A 27498-nucleotide genomic window follows, 5' to 3' on the forward strand; every position below is an offset into this window, starting at 1 on the left:
GTACTTAAATGTCTGTCAGGATATAATTGGGGTGCATCTGGTGCATCATTGAAAATGATATATGTTGCTTTAATTCGATCTATTTTTGATTATGGATGCATAGTGTATAATTCTGCAGCTAAAACTTTATTGGCAGATCTGGATAAAATGCAGACTAAAGCCCTCCGCTTGTGTTGTGGAGCCTTCAGGACGTCACCAGTAGCTTCAATGCAAGTAGAGGTAGGAGAGATGCCATTATGTATTAGACGGCTGAAACTTAAAATGTCTTATTGGATAAATCTGCAGGGACAGGAAGAAACACATCCTTCAAAAAAGGTCCTTGAAGAATGCTGGGAGTATGGCAGGGTTAATGTCTGTAGTTTTGGATGGAGTGGGGGTAAAGAGGCAAAAGAAATGGGAATAGACACTATTGAATGTTGCAAAACAATAAGTATTGCTGCCATCCCTCCATGGCTATTTTGTTACCCTTTAGTAAGCATGGAAATGAAAAATATTATACAAAACGAAGGTGGATATCAAAATATCCAACAATATGTAGAAACCATGTATAATGATGCAGTACAGATATACACGGATGCGTCTAAAGATCCAATTACTGGGAAAGCAGGTGCAGCGGTATTCATTCCAAAATATAACATTATGATCCAAAAAAGAATTACAGATCACCTCTCTGTTTTCTCAGCAGAAATGATGGCCATTGTCTTGGCACTACAATGGGTGGAGGAAGCTAGACCGTATAGGATAGTCATCTGTTCTGATTCCATGTCGTCCTTGTCAAGTATTCAAAGTGGGAAATTTATATGTAGACAAGATCTCCTAGATGAAATAAATCAATTAATTTTTAGATTAAGTCAGCAAAATATTTATATAGAGTTTATCTGGGTTCCAGCACATGTGGGTATTGAGGGAAACGAAAAGGTAGATAAATTAGCAAAAGAAGCTCTAAAGGCAGATCAAGTAGAAATAAAAGTACCATTAAGCAAGTCAGAAGTTAAAGTTATTATTAAAGATAATATAAACAGAAGGTGGCAGGATAAATGGGATCAGGAGAAGAAAGGGAGACATTTATATAGAATTCAAAAAGAGGTAATAGTTAAAAAATACAGTGGGTTGAGTAGGCAGGAGGAAAATATGATCACAAGACTTAGAATAGGGCACACAAGTTTAAATGGCTGTTTAAAAATAATAGGTAAACATGAAACTGGATTATGTACACATTGTGGAGAGGAAGAGAATGTAGAACACATACTTCTAATATGTAGAGAATATTCTGAAAGAAGGAAAGAACTAGAAAAGGCAGCAAAGAATGTATTGTTTAAAAAACTTATTAGGTGATCAATCTTTAATTAAAGTTGTAATCATGTTTTTGAAAGAAACTCAACTCGCAAACAGGATATAGAATAGTAAGAAACATCAGTTCCCCATTTAGTTAACTTTAGTTGTATAAATTTATTTATTTATATCCCCCCTTTTTTTTTTCACCTAGAGTAACATAATTGATTTCCCAAGGAGTTCACACCTCAGTCCAGAAGATGGCGGTAATGCGCACTGTTTGCAAACTGCCAGTAAAAACTACTGAAGAAGAAGAAGAAAGGCACACAGGGGGTTAAAGAAATGGTGAACATGTATTATTGTATTTTACATTGAATGAGGTGGAAAGACAGATAATTAAAGATAAGGTTCAGGAGGTAGGACAGGAATGGAATCTGGTAGGGATACTGGGATCCGAAGGAGAGGGAATTAGAATTATTAGGAAGGCACTATTTACCTTTTTAAAAAACTCAGGATTGTGGAGTAGGATCTAGAATGAAATGATATACACACTCCAGTACAGTAGGTGGCGGCATGCACCTAAACGTTGTTTGTAGTCCGCCATTAAATAAGAGAAGAAGAGGAAGAAGGCACACAGGAAAGACTTTATGATGGGGAAAAGGAAAGAATTATCTCTAGATTTTTGTAATCTTATAGTTGAAAAGCAATTTAATAGGAATGGTTTTAGGCGCATTTCCAGAATGCTGAATGTTACTGTGACCAATGTGGGGGCCATTATCTGGAAATAGAAAGAGCATAAGTTCACAATAAACCGGCCACGATCAGTTGCTCCACGTAAGATCCCTGTCCAAGGAGTTCAAAGAATAATCTGGAGAGTTCTCCAAGAGGAAAGAACCACTCCTTGCATTAGCAGGTAGTGTTGTTTAAAAGAAAAGTACAAGCAATGCACTGAACCGCCACAGCATCCATGCACGCAAGACCCCATTGATGAACAAAAAGCATGCTGAGGCTCAGTTAAAGTTTGTGAAATAGCATCTGGAGAAGCCTGTGGATTATTGGGAGAGTATATGGTCAGATGTAGCAAAATTGAACTTTTTGGCAGTCATTCTACACACCATGTTTGGAGAAGAAATTACATTGCCCCCCCCAAGGACACCATCCCAACAGTTAAGTTTGGGGGTGGAAGCATCATGGTTTGGGGCTGCTTTTCAGCATGGGGTACTGGCAGACTTCATATTATTAATGGCATGATGAATGGAGAAATGTACTGGGACATTCTGGATAAAAATCTGCTGCCATCTACCAGAAAGCTGAAAATGAAAAGAGGGTGGACATTTCAGCAAGACAATGATCCCAAACACAAGGCCAAGGAAACAATGAAGTGGTTTCAAAGAAAGAAAATCAAATCCCATAGAAAATCTATGGAGAGAACTGAAGATCAAAGTTCATAAAAAAGGCCCAAGGAACCTTCAAGATTTAAAGACCATTTGTGTGGAAGAATGGGCCAGAAACACTCCTGAGCAATGCAGACGACTGGTCTATCCATACAAGTGGTGGCTAGAAGCTGTAATCGCAACAAAGGTTTTTCTACAAAGTATTAAATAAAGTGTGTTCAATACTTATTCCCTGGGTCGTTTCACGCTATTTATTTGGACTCAACTAGTCTACTTAAAAGAGCAGTATGTAGGATTGTGGCCAAAACTGGTATTGCAATCACAAAACTTGTGGCTAAAACTGGTACTGCAATCACACAGCTGGTGGCCAATACACAAAATGACAACATGAACATCATTTGAGGGCTGCAACTCCACTTTTTAAATGACAATATCCTGGCTAGAACACTGTTGTCCGTGATATAAGTATTTGAAATGAAAATGATTTCTTAGGGCGTTTTCACATTAGCACTTTTGGTGCGCACCCGGGTTCGATTGACATCAGAGTTCGGTACATTTGGATGATGTGAACGCTGTCTTCCGAACTCGGGTGCGCACCCGCGAAACGTACTCGAGTCCCCTTAAAAAGGGTGGTCTGGGGTTCGTTTCATGTGAACTCCAGATCGGTTCGCTGCTAATGTGAGCGCAATCGTACCAAATCGCGGAAGTGAACTCCTGTTAATTACGTATTATATGGAATGTCCCACCAAAACAGACGTGTGTGTTTGTGTGCGTCCACTTACCTTGACAACAAAATGCATAGAATGCTTGCTTGAGTTTTGTTCTTATTTTTTTAAACCTTTGGTTTTGTTTTCAAAGAAATAATACAGAAACGCACTTTCGTCTGTCTGCCGCAAACATACTAAAGTCGTTTCGATGACAACGCGGTCTGTCCGCCGACGTCAATTTTTGTGGAGGCATTCAGAAATCATCTCTCTGCTTGGAGTTCGTCAATCACGCTTGTCGTCTTCTCGTTTACAGCGGTTGCCAAGCAACATGAGAACGCGCCGGCTGCAGCTTGATGATGCTAGCGTACCGCGGTTCGAATGCAAAAATAATATGTGAACGCAGTCACAGTCCATGGGGGGCATGGGGAGGGGGGAGCAATCGAACTCGGGTTCGGACCAGGCAATCGCACCAAATGTGAAACCGTCCTTAATGTCTAGTGACATATCAGGGCCATTTTATGATTAATTGATATAAATTTGTTACATACTGTTCCTTTAAATGTTCTGATTTTTTTTGTATGAATTCAATATTTGGCTTGATGGGTAAATCTGGGGAAATTTTGTGTCAATAGCTCACTTAGAAATCCCCTTACTGATAAAAATGCTGATTTGTCAAATACTTATTTTCCCCGCGATAGATAGATAGATATATTTTTAGTTGTACCTCCAATTTTCTGCTAATTTGTAGTACTGTTCATCTTCTTCCCCCAGTGAATTTAAGTAAGTAATAGGGATGCACCGAATATTCGGCCACCGAAAGACTTTTATCACCGAAACAATACGGCCGAAATATTGTGATGACGCAAACAGAAACCGCGACCTGCACGTGCTTGTCTGAAGCAACATGTATGCGGCGTGGATGTATTTAACCACAAAAAGGCGCTTAAGTACGCACAGAGGCACCTGCGGTTGTGTCAGGTCCAGACGTGATCATCACAGTGAGTACGTTTACATGCACAGAATAAGCGGATAACTATAAAAAAACTGCTTATTATAGAAAACTGTTTTCATGCGTTTACATGCAAATCAATAAGCCGGCTATGCAGACAAATGCGTTTACATGGGACTTGGAGAATTATCAGTTTTCTCGCAGGCAGTGACGTCACCACCTATAGTACATAATAGTCGATCAAAAAGCCGACGGCATATCTGTTATAAGCTGTACTGTTGTATCTCTTCTCGTGTCTGCAGAACCTGTAAATGTAACATGAGCTTCTATTTTCACAGTTTCTCTGCCAACTGCTTTAGTCAAGCGGAGACTTTTATGCATTATTTTGCACTTACTTTCGCGTGTGATGTTTATCTTTCATACGCGGAGACATGCGCACATGGACAAAACCGTGAGAAAGCCGGTTAAGGTGTTTACATGCCACGTGAAATCGGCGTAATGAGCAAAAAACTACCTGTGCCGATCGGTTTTTGCTTACGCCGTTTATGGGCTTTCACCGATTAAAGAAAACCGTTTTACGCGTTTACATGACCCAACGTGTTATCAGTTTAAGCATAATCGGCGTAAGACTGTGCATGTAAACGCACTCTGTGAGTACGCCCTTCAAAGATCAGAACTCTTGATGTGTAAACTTTAGAGAGAGTCGCGCAAATGTGTCTAATACTGTATAGTCCATTAACATACATTTGCCGAATAAAGCAATGAAAAACAACGTAACGTTTTTATGCTGCGCTGTTTGGGATTCGCCATCGTTCTCTGTGTGCGCGCGCGTTTAAGTGCCCTCAATAGTGCACACACGAGTGAGACGCAAACAAGCGACCGTAAAATCTTTCTGTTATTGACAGGGCACATATAAACAAAATTATCTCCAAAGTATTATTTTTCTAATAAAAACATTTGTTTATGTCTTAAGTGTATGTATAGATTACAGTTATAAACTAGTCTCTGCTTATTTAAAGAGACAGTAACCTCAATTAACCTACTAAGTCTAACAAAGAGACAAATAGCTCTAAAAATAATAATATATTTAATTTATACAATAAAGACAGTGTTATGACTCATTTAATTGGATTTCTGTACCTAAGGCTAATGTTAGCCCTTATTAATGTGCAGCTTTGTTCTTTTTTATGAATGTTTGTAATTTCTTTATTTGTTATTAGATTTTCCCCACTCCCTTTTTGCTGATCTGAAAAATAATCCGATCCGTGCCTCAAAAACTGTAATGTGATCTGAACCGTGAGTTTTGTGATCTGTCACACACCCCTAGTAAAGTTAGTACACAGTGATAACCATAAATGCATTTGTAGGCTACTAATAATTGGCATAATAATTTATTTCGGTGTTTTGGTTTTGGTTTTTCGGCCTTGTTTCCTCATTTTCGGTGTTCCGTTTCGGCCAAGAATTTTCATTTTGGTGCATCCCTAGTAAGTAATACTATGATCAACAATACTGCAGTGCTAGAAAAATATATTATATAAAAACAGCAAAATAGAAAACGGGGCCAATGTTTATTGTGCACATTACTACTCGCAGCAAATTCTCATTAACACTCTGGGGTCGGCTGCGGCGCGGGCGCCGCAAACTCTTTATTTTTCGATCACTCCCCAAAGAGACTTAGATAACTCTGCTGATTTTGGACATACAGATATGATTTATACATCATTTAAAACGTTAAATTGTCTAGTTTTTTTCTGTCCACTCCCAATAAAAACAGCATGTTGTGCTTTTCGCAAAATTAAGAAAATAAATATGATGCGCGTTTTGTTCTCTCTCCCTCAGTGAAGTCCTTTCAGAAACACGTCAGAAAAACTTAACGAATATTTGTCATATAAACAAAAGATAAATGTCTACATAATGCTTGGAATGTCTGCTTTTGGAAGATGTAAGTGAAATTGAAAACAAATATTGTAATTCGTTGTTAACTGTATTAGAAGAGAGAGATGTACCGTCTTTCTTCTGTTGCTTTATTATCTGTAATGAGCCACGCCCCGCTCCATTGAAGAAAAGAGCAGAGATCATCCATATTCATTAGTCAACCCCACAGTCAATGGAAATTCCGTCTCTGCAGCCATTCACTGCTGTGTTGAGTTTTAATCCGAGTGCTGGAAACATGACATCTACTTGTTTACTCGTGACTGTAACTAAAGTTATCTCCAGACGCGAGTGTGACTCGATCGACGTCCAAACGCACACACAAACACACAATGCCTCATATTTGAAGCGCTTTGTGGGATCATTATAAAAGATGCGATTGCACACATCACATACTTGTTTACTCGCGCCTAAATCTCCAGACAGACGCGAGTGTGTGTGCTTCGTCAGTGTGACGGGATCGATGTCCGACATATAAATCCTTATTTACTTGCGGATGTGTGTCAGTATCTCCAGACGCGAGTGTTTTCTTTGTCTTCCGTCAAACAGCTGACGCGACGGGAACGCACATAAACAAACACGCGAGTCAGGAAACTCGACGCGCTTTTTGGTATTCTTATAAAATACGCGATTGCAAACAGTACAATCCTTATTTAGTTGCGTCTAAGCACATATCTCCGCACAGCAAGTTTATTAAACACAGGATCACTCGCATGTGCACACATTCACTGCTTTCATGATCAACACGTGAGGTAATGGCGGCGGCTGTAAACAAACATTGATAAGTTTACCACGCGTGTCCCTTGTTGTGTTTCTACTATAATGATTACAAAAACACAAATAAGAGTCCAGGCAACGATAGGCAGTTGTTCTTTTGAGCTTTTTACTGCACAAAAGTAAACCTCTCGCTGGTCAACCAAACACAAACCCTGTGTTCACTTTACGATGGCCAAACAGTACCTTTACCATGATTAGGCTACTATGGTTTTTAAAAGGTAATTTATACTTGTGATATTAATAGAAAATATTTCAATAGAAATATATATATATACATATATAATGTGTGTGTGTGTGTGTTTACATTATATTGAAAAGTAAACCTTATCATTGTTTTACTACAGCTAAAGTTACATTCCTGTTGAACATCCCCACAAGGCTCATTATGTGGCTCATTATTCAACTCTTTTGTTCCTCAGCTGTCAATCACTGATTATTCAGGAGCTTTCCCACCTCCACGCATACAGCTTTTCACAAGCAAAAGTGTCTTAGAAATTGTAAATCAATATCTTGCTTTATGTGAATGAGTAGGCCATATGATTTTCACATCATTTTGAAGAAAAAACTCTAGACTACTAGATCCAGTTTGGAAAGTCTTGGGAAAACATGTTTAGAATGAGTTTTGTGGTGTTATATCAGTGACTTAAAAATTTTGCTTTTTCAAAAACCACGCATAAACATTTTTCTCTCAAAAATACAAACATGTACATACATGTTGATTATATGATATTGTAGCCCAGTTTGTGATGAACACAGTGTTATGAGACTTTTGCCATTTCAAGCAACTGAAAAAGCACAAATGTCAGTGCATGTCAAAACTTCCCCAGGGCCCTAAAAACCCCTTAGACCCCAGAGGGTTAAAGGGGCGGTGAATTTATCGATTTTATTGTTTTATACTGTTGTCTGATGTCTACTTATGATGTTCGCGTGGTTTTTACATTCAAAAACATCAAAAACAATAAGTAATAGGCTATTTTGTAACATGGATTAGTGGCTCTCTGGAGAAAAGCTTCGTTTGAAGGGGCGGGCCGCATTGAAGACCTGGACGTAAACACCCACTGCTATGATTGGACGTCTTCATTCCCCGTCATTACATGTGGGGAAATGTTATAAAAACATTAATGTGTGAAAATAGCAGCCGAACACATATATGTTTGATCCACAAAAGATTATGGGTGCTAAAGATGATACACATAAATGACAATCCGTATAAAAAAAAACTATAAACTCAACGTGACTAAAGTACCGTATACAACACAGTAAGCGCGCATCAGATTATAAACTGCGGCTGATAAGCTCTTATCAATAACTTTGTATATTTCTATTGTGCTTGTGAGGTTGCTCTTAGATACATGTTACATACCACAGTTATATGATAAAAAAGCTTTGTTGAGTGTTTGACCGTTCAAATGCAACTTGCCTAAATTACGGTATACAACACAGTAACCGGTCATCATAATCTAAATTGCGGAGGATAAGTCCTTCCTTTGCATATTTCTACCGTTAAATCACAATCGTATTGTTAAGTGTTGTACCTTTATTAATCGTTTAATGTTTTTAGTAAATTAAAACAGTAAAACATACGTGTTTAGACACGGATGTTACAACAGGACATGTCAAGCGATCTCTTCTAACAAAGCAATAGTGAAACGCAGTAACTTAAATAAAGTAAAATGTCTTACTTGCTGTGTCATTTTCGTCAGATCCAATATTAGTGGTGCTTTTAATCACAGTCTCTCTGCAAATCCAGGATCGACTTGCTTCTTTACAAGTGAATCCGCACAGTACACAAGGTAATCAAACACTCCCCACGCGAGCTGGAACTCTTCAAAAACAACCTTTATCCACACATTACTAATGTTATTTTCCGAGCCTCCGAATTAAAGTATTCAGCTTCTGTGTTGTTCCTACGTGGTTCTTGCACAACCCAAGACTTCGTTACCATGGTTACCAGATCACCGTGTCAAAATAAAAGTCTATCAGAAAAAATGTATTTAAAAGTCATTTTGGTTACATTTGGCAATCTCAGGAGAGAAATTTAAGTAATATAAATTATAACATATCAATAAAACAAGGGAATGAGACAAACAAGCAACGTTTACATAAACACTACAGGTCAGAAGTTTAGGATCACTCGAAAAAAATGTTTTTAAATCTAGAGGTTTGTTTCAAAGTTTGAAATGACTTGTTGACAAAAATAGAGTCCAAAATACATGGAAATTCCTTCAATTCTGTTCAAAATTTTTATTTTTCACACAATTTACTCATCTTTGTTGCACTGTTTTCACTGTCCTAAAAACGGGCTGATAACTTCCTTGTTCTATGAAGTCCCTCCTTCAAAAATAGTTAATGAGTTCTGATTGTGTAGCTTGTTTAGTGTGTTGTGATTTGACAGCAGCTTAGCTAAAGCCATTTGATCTTAGCTGGCGACTGACATATTCCTGTGGGCGGAGCTTAGTCAAAAGCTCCTATATTGACGTCATTCAACCGGGAAGTAGAGGGCTGTAGTCCAAACTGGCCTACACACTAAATAAAGTTTGAAAAATGGGATCAGGAAAAACGGGACCTTTAAGTAGATTTATAGTTACAGGCAGTCGTAGCCTAATGGTTAAGTAGTCTGACCTCTCACTCAAAGGTCGCTGATTCAATTCCTAGGAAAACGACTGAGGTGCCCTTGCTTACTCCCAGTTGCTCCCTGAACACTGAAGTGATGGCTGCCCCATGTCTTGGTGTATGTGTGTTAACTATTTGCGGTGTGAGTGTTCGCTATTTATTATGGATGGGTTAAATGCAGATTTCACTTTCACAATTGTGATATTCCATTGTTTTGACAAGTTTACTATTATGCTGAAATTTCTAAAAGACAAAATGTAAATAAACTGAATAAGTGATCGTAAACTTTTGAACAATAGTTTTGCTTGGTTAACCCAGTTAGAACAGGGAGTTAACTTTTGTAGAAGTATTTCTTACCTTGGTAAAATAACGGCTCCTTGCTCTTGGTCTCCCTTCCAGAATATCAGTCAGGGTGTGGGTATTAATAGCCAGACCATCAGGTTGCCTCTAAATGATTAATAATTATTACATGATATTGATACCAGAAGCTGTGATTAATACAAGCAAAATAGTGGCTCTGCAGCAACTTACTTTTAAACACCTCACAGATCATGTATTTAGTCAGTTTTCTGACACAAAAACATTGATTAAAAGTTTCAGATCAACGCTCGACATCCAAGTTGGTGCTAAATACGATAATGCTAACATGCTACCGACTGTTACCTTACTATTAATGTATTTTTTACTTAAGTTATCTCAAACTATCAAATCAAGGTTACCAAATACAAAAATAAAAAATCTTACCTTTTGAAGAATGTGTAATCATGTATTTAATCAAAATACAGCACAGTTTTCCTGCCCTAAGAGCAGCAAAGCCACCGACACCAAACATTAAGATTAATAGCGCACAGTTTTCCTGCCCTAAGAGCAGCAACATAACCAAACACCACCGACACCAGAAGTTGAGATTAATAACGGATAGTTTTCCTGTCCTAAGAGCAGCAATGTAACCTAACTCCACCGACACCAGACATTCAGATTAATACCGCACAGTTTTCCTGACAAGAGCAGCAACCTGACCTAACGCCACCTACACCAGACATTCAGATTAATACAGCAAAGTTTTCCTGCCCTAAGAGCAGCAACATAACCTAACGCCACGAACACCAGACATTCAGATTAATAGCGCACAGTTTTCCTGCCCTAAGAGCAGCAACATAACCTAACGCCACCGACACCAGACATTCAGATTAATAGCGCACAGTTTATCTGCCCTAAGAGCAGCAACATAACCTAACACCACCGACACCAGACGCTGTGATTAATACAAGTAAAATAGTGGCTCTGGAGCAACTTACTTTTAAACACCCCACAGATCATGTATTTAGTCAGTTTTCTGACACAAAAACATTGATTAAAAGTTTCAGATCAATGGTTGACATCCAAGTTGGTGCTAAATAAGATAATGCTAACATGCTACTGACTGTTACCTTACTATTAATGTATTTTTTACTTAAGTTATCTCAAAATATCAAATCAAGGTTACCAGAAACATAAATAAAAAATCATACCTTTTGAAGAATGTGTAATCATGTCTTTTTACACGTCTTTTTGGTGCTAAATAATAGGGCTGGGCGATATGGAGCCAAAAATATATCTCGGTATGTTTTCTATATCTCGGTGGCTTTGCGTGAAAAATATCATCCCCAAAAAACTACTGCAAAACAAATATGCCAAGTTCCACAAGGTCTTTTTTGTTAAAGTGCAAGGAGATAATTCACGTAGGAACAAAGTGCTTCTGCAGCATTTAAAAAAATATATAAAAAATTATAATTAAACTATAAAATGAGAAAATTTGTGTTTGTGTTAGAGTGCGGATCGGGCCGCATTTTTCTGTCCGAGCCTGGCCCGGGTCCGAACGGGCAATAACCGAACCCGACTGTAACCCGATAGGCATTAAAATGTTTATGTCCAAGCCCGACCCGAGCCCGAAACAGTTAATAATTGCATTGTCACAGCAACATTAACACATTTCAGCACACTTGAAGATGGATGCCGATAGTTAATCTTAAAATGAAACTTTTATGTTTATCAGCTTACCCCCAAACCATCCAAGAGGTAGGTGACTTTGTTTCTTCAGTAGAACACAAATGTAGATTTTTAACTCCAATCGTTTCAGTCTGTCAGTTGAATAATGGAAGTGGATGGTAACAAAATCTGATCTGAGAAAAAAAAACATGCACAGACAAATCCAAATTAAACCCTGCGTCTCGTGACAACACATCAATGTCCTGAGACACGAAACGATCGGTTTGTGCTAGAAACCGAACATTATTTATATCATTATTTACCTCTAATACAACACTCTCCACAGAGAAACGGGAGCCCTGTATACGCTCTCATGCTGTGCACCCGATACAGTAGGCGGCAGTATGCACCTATGAAGTTTAATGCAACCCGCTATTAAACATTTCATTTTCATTTTAAGATGAACTATCGCTTTAACCCCCAGGGGTCCAAAAACGCGGGGACGCGTTTTGACGTGTTTTCTCCTTATCATAGCAGAATCAACTTAAAATACTCCATTAATAATCAAACACGTGTTTGACATCATTTGAAACTCTGAAGGGTCCTCTTTAATTAGTGTACATTCACAATAACAAGAGATCTTTGTGTTTTTGTCAAATAAAGAAAATAAACCGGGTGCGCATTCAGACATTTCTGTCTCCGCCAGCTGTCTCTCAAATCACGTTACAAAAATCAGTTGAATACTCCTCACACAAACATGATACACATATCCAAAGAAAGCCTGAAATGTCTACTTTTAAACAAGCTAATTATAATCAAAAACAAATATTTCCTGTTTATATAATCTGCACTGAAGTAAAGAGAGTACCGTTTTTCCTGGCTGAGCTCATTATCTCTAATGCGGTCACACCCACAGGCTGTTGACATGGTAATGAAGAGACGAGCAGTTCCAACAATAATAAACAAAGCGTAAAGTTTGATCAGATTTAAAGACTTTACCACATGTTTGGATTATAAACTTTATACACACAAGTGAGGAATATCTTCATTTATGTCTGGACATTGAGGAAGAGAAGCGTAATATGTTATGGCTTGTGCAGTTCAGCCTACATAAGTAACATCAGCATTGTTTACAAACGAGTATGCGTGATCACATAATGGCAGATTTCATTGTTACATGCTGTACAGTGTTAGACATCGTTATTCACTTTCGTATCCTTCATGGCAACTTTGAGTAATGCTGCACTGGGGGGATCTGCTGTAATATGATATTGTTTACATGAAACGCATTCCATACATTGCCCTTTACACGTGACACCGTTTTATTATGAGCTCCGCGTTGTTTACACGGAGACGCGAGCTCGCGCACATGGATGCCATATGCAATGCTTCCAGATCGCTTACAGAAACGTGTTTAATACAGAAGCTAGACGATAAGGGGATGGGCATCAGAAAACAGTCATCTGAAAACAGCTTTTTATATAACTAATCATTGCAGATGTTTATCTGAGATACTAATTTAGTTTATGTACATGATAGTTTATCTGAATGTAGTGCTATCATTTACCCATCAGTTATGTATGTAAGGGTATTTCTGTGGACAATTTATGCTAACAGCTGTTCATAACTCTCTTACAGGTCTGCATCCCTCTCATCAGTACAAAACTATGAAGTGGAAAAACATATTCACACTTTTTGGACATAAAGTTAACATGAGCCACATGAAGTTTACAGCTCTGTTGTTTATCAGTTTCTTTTACAAGTTAAACTGAAAATAAACTGAAAATGTCCTACTGACCTTCATTTCTATTTTGATTATATTGTTAACTTCTTAAAGAGTAACTAAACCCCTGGTCAGAGCCTGACTCCACCCACTGGCAATATTTGAAAAATGCAAGAAAAGTGGGCAGATCCCAACGAAGATAGAGGGGACAAACTAAGCTTGTATCAAGTGTGTGGTGAGATCGTAACAAGGGCGTGGTAAGCTTGAACCTGCCTACGTCACGAGTCATTTTTTGGACCCAACATCCAATGGGAAAATTCAACTGCAGTAGCCACCGTTCAACCTGAAGAGGGCAGCAATCAGACGTTTTTACACCATATATTGTAGTATTGAAACACTTTATATCCAAATGTCAAAAAAATTACTAAAATCAATGAACAGCACTAATAAAGCATCATTCTTACAGATCATTAACTAAAAAAAGTTGGTTTAGGGTTTAGTTACTCTTTAATAAACCTCAAACAAACATTTATAGATTTGTCCTCACATTCTTTACTGTAGTTCCCTCCTGCCTCATTATGCAGCTCATTATGCAGCTCATTATGCGAGGCTTTGTTTGCTAGCTGTCAATCAATCCTTCTCGCATACGGCCCCTCTAAACAAAAAGTGTTTTACAATTTCTAATTAAATATATTGGTTTATGTGAATGAGTAGGCAGGATGATTTTCACATCATTTTAAAGAAAAAACTCTAGACTATTAGATTCTGTTAAGGAAAGTCTTGTTAAAACATGTTTAGTATGGGTTTTGTGGACTTAAATTTTTGCTTTTTTAAAAACCACGCATAAACCTTTTTCTCTCAAAAATACAAACATGTACATACATGTAGCTCATATAATATTTTAGCCCAGTTTGTGCTGAACACAGTGGTATGAGACACTTGCCATTATTATGTTTTAAAGCAACTGAAAAAAGACCAAATGTAAGAGCATGTCAGAAGCTCTGACAGTGTCCCAAAATGGTCGGACCCCAGAGGGTTAAACAGGCTCATTGGCTACCTACATATTATAATAAGCTGTTTTAAATTTCAAATGCTTAATGCCTTATTGTGCCGGGCCCAACCCGAACATAATTTCTAAATATCTATCCGAACCCGGCCCGGCCCGTCGGGCTCGGTTCGGGTGTCCATCCTCTAGTTTGTGTGTGTGAAACACTACTGCTAACCTGTGTGTGTGTGCATGAGAGAGAGCAAGAGAGAGAGAGAGAGAAACACTACTGCTAACCTTTGTTTAGTCATGATAAATTAGATCAGTCTTCTCTGTCAGTAACATCAGTGACTGATGACGTTTACGCGAAAAAGAAAGTATACGGAGACACGGACATTAAAGCACCGCCACCTTTCGCTGTCAAGTGAGAGAGACGCGCGCAATCGAATCGCTTCATGCAACGAGAGAAAGAGGGACGCGCTGAGCGCTCCTAACAATGAATTTAAGCCGTTTTAAACAGTAAAATATACATGTAAATGGGAATCATGGAAGATCTATTCGTGGTGGCCAGTGTTGATTCCGTGACGGGCGCCGCCATGTTAAATGAGACAACACGCCAGAGGGGAGGGGGAACAAAAACAAGGAGGCGGGGGCGAGCACAGCACACAGAGAAGGCAATCAGAATTAAATACAAACATTATATCTATATATACGATATGTCAAAATCCATTTTGTGTTTTAAAAATATACCGATATAGGTCGAATATTAAATAACCCACCCCTACTAAATAAGATAATGCTAACGTTCTACCGACTGTTAGCTTACTATTTATGTATTTTTTACTTAAGTTATCTCAAAATATCAAATCAAGGTTACCAAATACATAAATAAAAAAATCTTACCTTTTGAAGAATGTATAATCAAGTAATCCTCTCACTCCAGTGCTAACTCTTAACGTTCACTCAAAAACGCGTTTTTTTCGTATGGACCCCACCTTCTCTGCATTTTCATTGGTCGTTTTTGTGAACCAATCATATTTCTTTCTGCCCTGAGAACATGTTTGTGTAAGTAAAAATCCCATGTGCTAACTGAAGTAGAATATAATTTACTTGCCGTTAAGAAAAACTTTTAGTTCACATCAACACAAAACACATGAAACATGAAAAATTTAAACATCCAAAACATTAGATTATATGTAATATATTATACATGAAAATTATTTTATGTCTGCTCCATGTCTGCTTCAATCCCTGGGACATCAGCCTGGACTGAGGAGGAAGTCAGGAGATACTGAAATGACAAAAAGACAACATTATTTAAGTGTTGTGAGATTTAGAATAAAAAGCACTGTTAGGCTTCAGTCACACCAAAAGCGCTTTAAACGCTTGCAAACGCAAGGCGCGACGCACTGCCTTTTTTAAAAAAAGAGCAGTGCGACGCGGCTTTTCATATTGCTAAGCAACCACCGAGTCAGCTGTCTTGTCAATCAAATATTGAAGCGTGAGCGCTCTTTTGCTGTTGACTGTCATATTAGCAGAAACTTTAAAAAGAGGATGCTTGATCTGACCTTGTTTGAGGATGAGAGGTGCACAAACACGCAGGAGAGAGTGAGCGAGTGGAGTCCGGTTCTTCAAAGCAACTGTACACTTCCCTCACCACAACGTAAGGCCCGCCTCTCCCCTCATTCGATTGGACAATGGAAAGACACGAATGACGTCGGGCGGTTCTCCGCTCTCAGCGCTCCTTCAAAAACGCGTGCGCGGCAGGCGGCAAAAAACCGCAAGGCGCTCGGCGCGCATAAACAGCGCGCAAACGCGCCCTGCCCATAGAATATCATTCAAAAAAGGCGCCTGCAACTGCCATAAACGCTATTGGTGTGACTGGCCCCTAATGCTGTACTTCTTTATGCAGAAGATTTTCTTAAAAAAATAAGTGAAAACATTTTTACAATGATTCAGCATTATGAATTAATGATTAGTCAGAGTTCTGAGTTGAGTGAATATGTTTTTTTTTTTTTTAAGTTAGTATGTGTGTTTAATAAGTACCACTAAGTGTTACTAAATCAAAATAGTTGTTCAAATAAAAATAAATAAGTTAGTGCCAGTGCACTAACTTGCAATTGCATAGGTGACCCGTCACGGAAACCAGTGACACAAGTCGGCAGCACAAGTTTCAAGAAAATGAGAAACAATTTTTTTTTCAAAATTTGTGATTATTGTTTTATTTGCAGAATCTGTAAGTTGAGATTACAAAGAAGCCTCTCCATGTTTGAGATAGCAGTTTTTTGTATATTTAAAAGCGTACATTTTGCGGTTGAAATCGGCTTGTTTTCCCAGAGATTCTAGCGTGCAACGGGGGGCGTCATTGTCTGTGTGAATATTTACATACTGTATAAGCGGCTTGTGTTTTCGCCCTTGCCCCCAAAGGGAACAGCGTGACTACTAAATAAGGATAGTTCGCCCAAAACTGAAAATAATGTAATTAATGACTTACCCTTATGTCGTTCTAAACTCGGAAGACCTCCGTTCATCTTCGGAACACAGTTTAAGATGTTTTAACGTTAGATTTAGTCCGAGAGCTTTCTGTCCCCTTCATTGAAAATCTATGTACGGTTTCCATGTCCAGAAAGGTAATAAAAACATCATCAAAGTAGTCCATGTGACATCAGTGGTTCAGTAAGATTGTTATGAAGCATCGAAAATACAGTTTGGTCCAAAAATAGATGACGTCAAAGTACCGCGAGAGATTTTCAAGAAATCTTACGGAGTAGTTTAAATTCGACTCGCGGTACTTTGACATCCCATAAGGACTTCACATTTTCGACTGTGCTATTATACTACCTCCCTATTTTTAATCTGCTTGTCCGCTCCTACAGCCCTGTTGTGAAGTCAATGAAACCAACACAAAAGTCAATCACAGTGTGGCCTAGTAATGCTGCCTCTAAGGTTCAACACTGTTTTGAAAGTACTGACTGGCAGGTCTTCAGGGAGGCAGCAACAGATACTGGAGAGGTGGATCTGGAGGAGTATGCGTCCTCTGTCACCTGTTACATAAGTAAGTGCATGGATGATGTTACTACCACCAGAACAATAACTGCCCACCCTAATCAGAAGCCCTGGCTGACTGCTGAGGTCAGATCACTTTTGAGAGCACGAGACTCAGGATTTAGGAATGGTGATATGGAGGTGCTTCGAGTGGCAAGAAGGAACCTGAGGACCGGTATTAAAAGAGGTAAAGCTGATTATGCTCTTAAGATACAGGGCCATTTCTTTACTAATGATCCTCAGAGAATGTGGGCCAGTATTAAGAGCATTACTGATTTTAAGAGTAGAGATACTGAATGTCCCACAGACCCATCTCTTCCCGATGCACTCAACATTTGTTATGCTCGTTTTGAGGCCTCTAAAACCACTACTAGCACAAGATTCACTGTACCATCTGGTGAGCAGCCACCCAGGGTAACCACAGAGGATGTAGGGAGGGTTCTTCAGAGAGTAAAACCACGGAAAGCTGCAGGCCCAGATAACATCCCAGGCAGGGTCCTGAAAGACTGTGCATATCAGCTCTCAGAGGTACTGGCTGACATTTTTAATATCTCACTGTCAAAAGCAGTTGTACCATCATGTTTTAAATCTACCACTATTATTCCTGTGCCTAAGACTAATACTGTGTCATGTTTAAATGACTATCGCCCAGTAGCACTTACTCCGATAGTGATGAAGTGCTTTGAGCGATTGGTCATGACTCAAATTTGTGAGGAAATAGATGTCAGCATTGATCAGAATCAGTATGCTTATAGTAAGAATAGGTCTGCTGCAGATGCTGTTTCATCAGTTTTACACCGATGATCTTAAGTGGAAACTCAACTGCAGCAGCCTGGTAAAAAAGGCTGATCAAAGACTGTATTTTCTGAGGAAGCTTAAAAAGGCTGGCCTGGGAACTGCAGTTCTTACATCTTTTTATAAGTGTGTGGTGGAGAGCACCTTAACATCTTGTATTACAGTGTGGTATGGAAACTGGTCTGTAACAGATAGGAAGGCCCTACAGCGTGTGGTTAAGACGACAGAGAAAGTCATCGGTCGCAGTCTGCCTGAAATTGGAGACATAGGCTACGTTCATACTGCAGTCTGAAACGACCCAATTCTGATTTTTTTGCCCCTATGCGACCTGTATCTGATCTTTTCATGACAGTCTGAACGACACAGATCTGATCTTTTCAAATGTGACCCAGGCCACTTGGGTATGTGGTCCTGAATCCGATACGTATCCGATCTTTTGAAATGCAACCTTCGTCTGAACGGCCAGGCCACATGGATCCGACCCGTACGTCACTAATACGCTACAAACGTCATAATTCTGCATTGAAGTAGGCAAGAACGATAAGATAAACAACAACCATGGCGGACGTTGCTAACACTGCTCCACATCATTACATTTTGGCCGTATGGGTGCACACGTTATATGATTTCACATATAACAGCGTTCTCCAAATATATTAATATATAGCATATTATTATAATGCTGCGAATAATATGTGAAGTAGCAGCTTTCAATAAATATTTTTAAAATGCATTTATAAATCCAACAACCCCTGTGACCGGTCGACACGTCCATAAGAGGTTTCTATGTTTATAAACCATTGCCTCTTTGTTTCTACATTTAAAAGACAAAGCTGGCAATTCTGGCTATACTTTCGTTCTTTTAATAATTTCTTTATTTTATTTATAAATCACTCTGGGTTATCTGATTTATCTATTTGGCTTGTGTTTTGTTTCCGTGCACTTGAGGCATTTTGCACATTTGTTCTGCACTTTGTTACTTCTGACCTTATTTTATAAAAAAAAATTTATTTATAATAAACGTAAATTCTGATCTAATTTAAGTATGTAAATTTTGGATAGCTTTTCGTTGTACTGATGTTGCGCTGTTGCATGCTGGATATGCTTGCGCATGCAATTTAGCCGAACGGGCTAGGTGGTCTGCGTCTCATATTTAGGAGTTCATCAAACTAAACATTAAAAAAAAGCGGATGTATTTCGACGGGTATAAGTTTTTAAAATGTATTTAACTCTTTCACCGCCAGCGTTTTTAAAAAAAATTGCCAGCCAGCGCCAGCGTTTTTCATGATTTTCACCAAAGTTTAATGCCTTCCAGAAAATGTTCTTCTTTAAATATATAAACATACAAAATACCAAATGAAAGAACAGACCCTCTGCTTTCAAACAAAAAAAAACGTTTCATCCTACCTTTAGTGGTTCTTTTGCAATCAGCTTTTGAAGATGGGTAGGTTTTTGCAAAAACACCATATTTTGAGCAAAAAGCAGAGATAATTCCATTTTTGTGACAGACTTTTCATAGAGATCCGATTCAGGGCGATCTTTAAAACAGACACGGACATGCAGCAGCTTGCCATAGGGCAATACTTCCGGTTTTAAAAAGTTGGTGAAGGGCGCCACCTGGTGGATAATAGCGGTATTGCGGAAAGACGGAAAATCTCGTCATTGGCGGGGAAGCGTTTTCTCTTAATTGACGAGATATCTCGTCAATGGCGGGGAAAGAGTTAAAACAGACTGTTTATTTTGTCAAAAGTTAAACTACAAAACAGGTAAGCCGTTTCTTTAAATTTCGGTGCTGAAACGGAAAATATCTGCACCAAACCTATATTTATGCCTGGCACGACTGTCTTTCTTGTTATTTAATATTAAGTTCGGTGTTCACTTTCAAATGATAGCAAAAAGATTCTTGAAATAAATAATATCATCAGGTCTTTCTGTATCTAAAGTGAATACAGAGATGATCAAAGTCAAAGCAAGGAAGCAGGTATTTCTATGCTAAATAATAACGCGAAGTGTCTATAAAATCATTAATTTCAGTGTTTTTCTTGTTATAAATTAACGTTTAATGAATTGTATATAAAGCTTAGTTTTTATCATTTACAGTAACAAACACAAATTGTTTGTCATTTCTCATTTGTCGGTTTTTTTTGTCATGACTGCTTTGACGCGCTAAATCTCCAAATTAAATAAAAACACTGAATTGTTTCCAAGGAAGGATCACCTTTGTTATTTTTTTAGGTTTAGTTATCAAAATGTTTTTTTGTGTGATGTTCTGTAGATCGTGGCTTTAAAATTATATGAGGAATAATTAAACAAATGTTACCTTACATTTTACATAAAAAACAGAAGATTGTAATTGTGCTGGCTCCGTTGGGAAAATAACTTTAATATTGCAAAAAGAGTTCCACTGTTGACTACACCGTTGTTGACATCCATGTTTAACGTTAGCTTCCCAGCGGGCACCTTGACGTCAATTTGACATCAACAAATAGTCAAGATTTTGACCACCATGTATAACGTGCATGAATATGCATATTTTCATTATATTTTGTAATTATTTCCTTGTGGTTGTAAAGAGGCCCAACAAAGGTATCGATCTGACATGTTTTTTCTGGTCCCTATATCTCAGGTCAATATCATTGACATTAAATCGATGTTGATTTGATGTCAGGAAATAAGATGTCAAATTGATGTTAAATTTATGTCAAAACAATGTCTGTAAAAGTATATTTATTACTCATTGTAAATCAATGAGACTCATTTTTAACATCTTGAAAGTTGTAGGTCTATGTATTTTGCATGTGTTTTTTTTATTTATTTAAATCCTAGCATGTTTACAAGTAGTTCACATTTAAAATGACACTATAATTGCATATACTATAAAATGTCAATTTAATCTGATATCGAAGCTTGATATTGAATGATCCAAGCAGTCATATGACCGACCTTCAACGTTGAAATTTGGTTGAAAAAGCTTAGTTGTTTGTTCAACGTTGACACAACGTTGAAACAACAGTGAATGGTAAACAGTTGCAAAGGGTCAATAAAATAAATGTTTAATGACATTGTAATTTGTGAATCATTCAGTAAAAAGCTGTAAAAACTCGTTTTATGAAACTGATAAAAATACTATTTAAAAATTTACCAAAAGTATTTGGGAGAGTTAAAAATGTAATAGACACATGCAAATAAACTATTATTATTGTTGTTTTATTGTTATTATATTTTCATCACAGTGTCTTAAATATAACATGTTAAATATACATTTTAAGAATACCATTAATAATAAAATACATCAAGACTTTTATCGGTTTAATTCATACAAGTCAGTTTGGAATGTTTGATCCTGACTAAAAAAGTAGCGAGGTAATCTCGCGAGATTACAGCCTCCCCATATAGAGATTACACGAGACTGGAGAGTTTAACGGCTGTCTGCGTGATCATCGAGAAAGTGCATTGAGGTAAGGAAATATCAAGTCAATAAGTCAATGTTTAAAACGCGTAACATTATTTTATTCACACATAAAATGTTTTATGTTTAATATGCATCGTGCTTTTTCTGTTATTTGTGAACGTGTCCGTTATAATGGTTGATTCGCTATTCCACGGCATGTTCCCGCCGAAATTGGACTACGGTTACATTAATATGATTGTAATATGAATATTAATAAATTAATATGATATCTGGTCTTATCAACTTAACCACTTGTTGTTTATTGCTTCAGAAAAGCACTTAAATGTAAGGGCTTTTTGGACAACTGTTCGGTAGAAAAGCGTTGATATCGTAGTTCAGTCAATGAATATCTGACAGGTCTTACAGGCGCCACAGACACCTCTGTCAGTCATTTGTAAAGAGGAGCAGCACGGCAGCTGGATGAGTGCGGTCAGTTAATTAATGCTGCTTGCTTAATTTCATGTTACTGATTAAGTGTTTATACTTAACGTTAGATGAGATGTTGGTGTTTTATTGCTCGCGAATTTGCAATAACTGCATTTATCAGGCATCACACGTTACGTCACACGCTTATGCTTGTATCTGCGGTCCCTCGCGCTGTATCCATGATTTAAAGCGGAATAAAACTCTTAACTCCTTTGTAAGGAAAAAGTCAAACAGTGTAAGTTGTTGGCATGTGCTATTTGAATTGAAATGAAGTGTAATGGTATTATTTTGCTTACTTGATGAATAATTAGCAAGTTTAATGGAACTTGAAAATATTAGTTATCCAGACAAATGTGCTCTTGTTTTCAGTGTATTTTTATAACTCTTTTGTAATGTCTTTGTTATCAGAGCCCTTCAAATTAAAAATAGTGATGGTGATCTTGTCAATGCTGAGATTTTAATGCATCAACAGCCATTACATCTGTCTGGATCAGGTAATGTTGTGACATGTTAACCCTGATATTTCACAGTATATACTTAAATGCATTAATGCAAGTGTATGCATTACATTCTGATGAAGGTCATCATTTATAGAATTCTCTTTTACTATTGCACTAATTTTACTTTTTTTATATGTTGTCAGGATTGAACAAGAATCCGACAGCAAGGGTTGTCAGATCAGAAACGTAATAACACAAACATAAGAAACTTCACAGGTAAGCTTTTTAAAACCACCTACTACTTGTTTCTTAGTACTGGATTATCATTGTCATTAGGAAAATATAAGAAAATAATTCAGGATGCAATGGTCTCTGTTCAGCACAGCACTTAATTTCTTCTGTATGTCACTATTCCCTCTATATTATGTACATGTTTCACACCCTTTGTTTTCAATAGACAGAGCCAGAATTTAATTCATAGTTCAGAGCAGATGTTGATGGAAGTTTTGAAAAGGGTTCATATTGACAGACAAAATGGATCTTTGTGGTTGTGTACATAACAGCTTTCTTTCCTTCTTATCTTTATTAGGGCTGTGACAGTGACAGTATTTTACCACTGCGATGGTAATGCACCAATTCACCACTGTGGTGCGGTGGTTATAGAATGTGTTTGTGTGAGGGGGGAGGTATATATCTTTTATATATATAAATATATATATATAATGCATACATATATTTTGAAATATAAAAATGTAAACAAAGATCAGATATGATGTTTCTTAACAAATGTGTGTGTTCATAGGCGGCAATTTCTTTTTCCGCCGGTGGGTGCTCATCACAACCTCAAGCTTTACTTCGCAATGCCAGGTGCTCTAGAGCCTGGAGCGCTCAAAGGCTTTGAAGAGGTGGAAAGTGGCGCAGTCACGTTTTCGTGTGAATTGTGAAGTTAAAGGTAATGTTTTTCCTGTGTTTTTGATTTTGTTCATGTTTTGTGTGAAAAAACAGTATTTTTCACACAATTTACTGTATAGTGCTGTTTTCACTGTCCTCAAAACGGGCTGATGTCTTCCTTGTTCTATGAAGTCCCTCCTTCAGAAATATGTAACGAGTTCTGATTGTGTAGTTTGTTTAGTGTGTTGTGATTCAACAGCAGCTTAGCTTAGTCAGAGCTAGGGCTGCACGATTAATCAAACACGATTGTCACACACATCTCGTCAGTAAAGCTGGTTCCTTGATAAGTAATAAATCACCATCAGCTGCTTTCAGATGGAGCACCATTTACTACACAGACCCGACAAAAGGAGAAATCATTGCCGATTATGAATGCGATATTTTCCCTTTTGTCAGTGAACTACGGCTCTGTGTAGTAAATGGCGCTCCATCTGAAAGCAGCTGATGGTGATTTATTACTAATCAAGGAACCAGCTTTACTGACGAGATGTCCGTGACAATCGTGTGTGATTAATTGTGCAGCCAGAGCCATTTGAGCTTAGCTGGCGACTGACGTGTTCCTGTGGGCGGAGGTTAGTCAATGCTCGTCATTCAACCAGGAATTAGAGGGCTATAGTACAAACTGGCCGTTCACTGTATGGTTTGAAAGGGGAATATATCGCTTGGCAGTAGGCTTGTTGCGATAGTCGGTGAAACGGTGATTACCGGTGCTTCAGCCTCTCACCGTTTAGATCACCACCGCGACACCGTCTTTCACCATCGTTTTGATATTTTCTTGTAATAAAATCATTTAGTTTCGTTAGAGAGAGCAAACACTTACAACTGAATGTGTCTGCTGTTTGAATTCAGCGGAGCTGAACGCGCATCATCACAGAGCAGCGGCTGCGGGTGTCAGATTTAATTTATTCCTGTCAGACTGCGGCGAGCAGATGATGGCAGAAGCCGCGTGCTTACTCGTTTTTGTTATAATATACATATATGATGTTTAATATAGGTCAGATCATTTTGTTGTTGTGTTTTTCATTAAGAATAATAATAAACCCACCATTCAAGCAGTGCTTTATGAAGGAATAGCCGGTTGCTCTGCTTGGGACTGGCGGGTTCTGTCAGAAGTACCTGCGCACATTGACTCAAGCACTTAAACCAGCTGTTGTACTCGCATTTGCACGCAAATTCATACGCAATTTAACGCAGCGTGCGCAAGCGCTGGATTTAAACAACAGTTGCATCTAATTCAAAAGTGAAAGTAAAATGCCCCTATATAATGCATTTATAAGCCCCTTCCACCCGGTTAAACCGGTATCACCGGGTTTGTCACGCGCTGATTTACCGGTGGGAAAATTCTGTCACCGCAACAACCCTACTTGGCAGTGAACTTAGAGCATAAATAATACCTTAGCTCAAACAGCAACATTACACACGAACTAAATTTGCGATCAGGAAAAACAGTACCTTTAATGTGAATAAACTGAACATATGTGCTTTGCCATTTCGCTGGGTGCTTGAGCCGAGCTTCTGAGCACCCACGGGATTGGCGCCTATGTGTGTTTATTGTAGCACTTCAATCCATGAAACAAAAAGTGAGAAACCTTATTGGGGTTACAATGTTTCCAGCAGCACTAAAAACATGTTCTGATGGTGTACGGGTAGCGCAGATTGATACTTTTTCGCAACCTTGAGTGACCAAGAAAGAATATTTTGCCTCTGTTCTGCTCCCAAGCCACCGTGTCATCACTGATATCAGTTGCAAATAGCGCTCTAACTCTGAATCTGCTGGCTGTTTGCGTTCACACAAACTTGAAGATATCTCGCTGGGGGAGATTGTACTTTATATTTTTTCATAGTTTGTGACGTGCACGCAACCGCAGGCCGCACTTTACCACCACGGTGGTTATGAGAACTGTCACAGCCCTAATCTTTATGTATTATGGCTCTAATCATCACTTTTAAAATTATGGCTATGCCCATGAGTTATAAAATTCAAGTTATCACCAACCATTGTAATCCACCACCAAGCTACCATGTAGTAATGGAACCTTACAATAGATTTTTTACTTGTTTTGGATTGTATTCCGATCAAATTCTAGTAATCCTAATAATTAAGATGCAGTGTTTTGTATTTCACAATTTATGTTTTCTTTTTAAAAGGGGCTATGACTTGTTTTTTATTTTGTTATGTGTTTTATATTGTAGGCAGATCACCGTGCAACTTGGTGAAGTCATGTGTCTTTCCAGATGGCCAAATCTGTACCCCTCAAAAAGTAAGGAAATAATAGTGTCCCATGACAAAAAATTGAAACATTCTTAATTTTTTTTTATAGTTGTGCTTGGGCCACAGTTTTTTTATGTTTTTGTACAAATGAAATATGTTTTTTTTTCAGAACTTTATTAAATGCCATGATAGACAAGATGAGCCTTAAGAGGAGATTTGGGAAGATGCTGTTTCATAAGTCTTTGCTTTGCCAGATTATTTGTGGTAAGTTTGTAAAATCTATATTAAAAATAGGACAAGAATATCTCCTAATCAAAATTTTTTGATCAGGTTGGGGTGTCTGCCAACGTGATGCCTTGCTGGTCTGGTTTGAGTTTGAAGTCTCTTACAGACAGTCCAGAAGGTCTGGAGTCCATCTTAGCTTTCATTGGTAAGTGACTGCACAAGAGGCTGTTTGACCCACACGTAAGGTAAACAGTCAATGTTTGCTTTGTTTAGCATCTCAATTTGGGGGGGATATAGAGTCAATATCACCCAAGTATTCAGACCCTTTACTCTGTATTTAGTTAACGCACCTTTTGAAGCAGCAGTTACAGCCTCAGGTCTTTTTGGGAAGGATGCAGCAAACCTTGCAACACCTGGATTTGTTTTTAAAAAAACAGTTAGAAGCACCATTCACTTCCATTGTATTCTTTTATCCTGCTATGGAAGTCAGTGGTGCTTCTGGTCAGTTTGGTTACAGACATTCCTCAAAATATCTTTGTGTTCATCAGAACCCTTTAAGGTGTAGAAACATCAAGACCAATAGGAGACACCTGAGCTAAATTCCAGGTATTGTTGGAAAGGGTCTGAATATGTATAATGTAAAAAATTCTACATTTGCAAACGTTTCAAAAAACGTTTGCAAATGTAAAAAAATGTATGAGGAAAAATGTAAACAATTGCAGTATCATGAAAGAACATAACAAAATTGAAAAGTGAAGAGGGTCTTAATACTTTCTGAATGCACTGTAGATGATCTTAATTGAAGCTCATTGTCACATTTGTAAACACAACAGCTTTCTTCCTTCATCAGCTATGCTATGTTTCTAGTCAGACCATTAAAGAACACACATCTTGCCTTCATGTGCAATAACTTTTTTTATACATGGCCTAAAAAACATAGCATTTTTGACAATGAAATAACATGCGGTTTGTTTTTCCTCTTTAGATGCTGTCATCATTTTTTAAGTGCATGAGCCAGAATGGACGGGTGGTGGTGGCCATAAGAAGACTGTCAACTAAACTAGGGTGACCATACGTGCCATTCTTCCCGGACCCGTCCTGTCCAGTCTTTTGGAACTCGTATTTGTCGACCGCATACGTCACAGAGGATTATTATTATTATTACAGAAAAGCAACCGTTACATTTTAAGGTAAGAAGAATGAAACTACGATTGTATATCTTATGTTTTTAACTGAATGGCGTATGCGGTCAACAAATACGACTTCCGGAAGACGCACCGAAATCCTGGACGGGATGCGTCCGGGAAGAATGGCACGTATGGTCACCCTAACTAAACCAACAACAAAATTCATATTTGCAGTTATAAATAAAATGACTTTTAAACCTGATTTTGTTTTCTGATTTTCTGTTTTTATGATTTCATTCTATATTTGGAATATTCCATTTTTGCACTACTAACTGGAAACTGTTTGAAAGAATGTGTTTTTATTAAAAGACAAATTTCAAAGGTGAATCATATGCCGGCTGGGATATCAAAATAGCATTAAAATGACATCAACATCATAACATCCTGATATCAAATAGATGTAGAATTGACATCAAAATGACATCAGCAGGGGTCAAAATCTTGAC

The 27498-nt window shown here is 38.0% G+C and overlaps 1 long non-coding RNA gene across 2 annotated transcripts; it reads left to right on the forward strand.

The window, feature by feature from the left end:
- Positions 1–21388: 21388 nt before the first annotated feature.
- On the forward strand, positions 21389–27269 carry LOC135718448 (uncharacterized). 2 transcript variants are annotated; one of them, XR_010520808.2, is made up of 9 exons: positions 21389–21618; positions 22446–22531; positions 22681–22753; positions 23067–23163; positions 23280–23429; positions 25622–25689; positions 25810–25904; positions 25971–26070; positions 26851–27269. It is a non-coding gene; the product is annotated as an uncharacterized lncRNA (long non-coding RNA). The 2 variants fall into 2 exon arrangements; XR_010520807.1 differs by lacking the exon at positions 21389–21618 and adding an exon at positions 21977–22272.
- Positions 27270–27498: the final 229 nt, after the last annotated feature.

Source organism: Paramisgurnus dabryanus, chromosome 10, assembly GCF_030506205.2.
Source record: "Paramisgurnus dabryanus chromosome 10, PD_genome_1.1, whole genome shotgun sequence".
NCBI lineage: Eukaryota > Metazoa > Chordata > Actinopteri > Cypriniformes > Cobitidae > Paramisgurnus > Paramisgurnus dabryanus.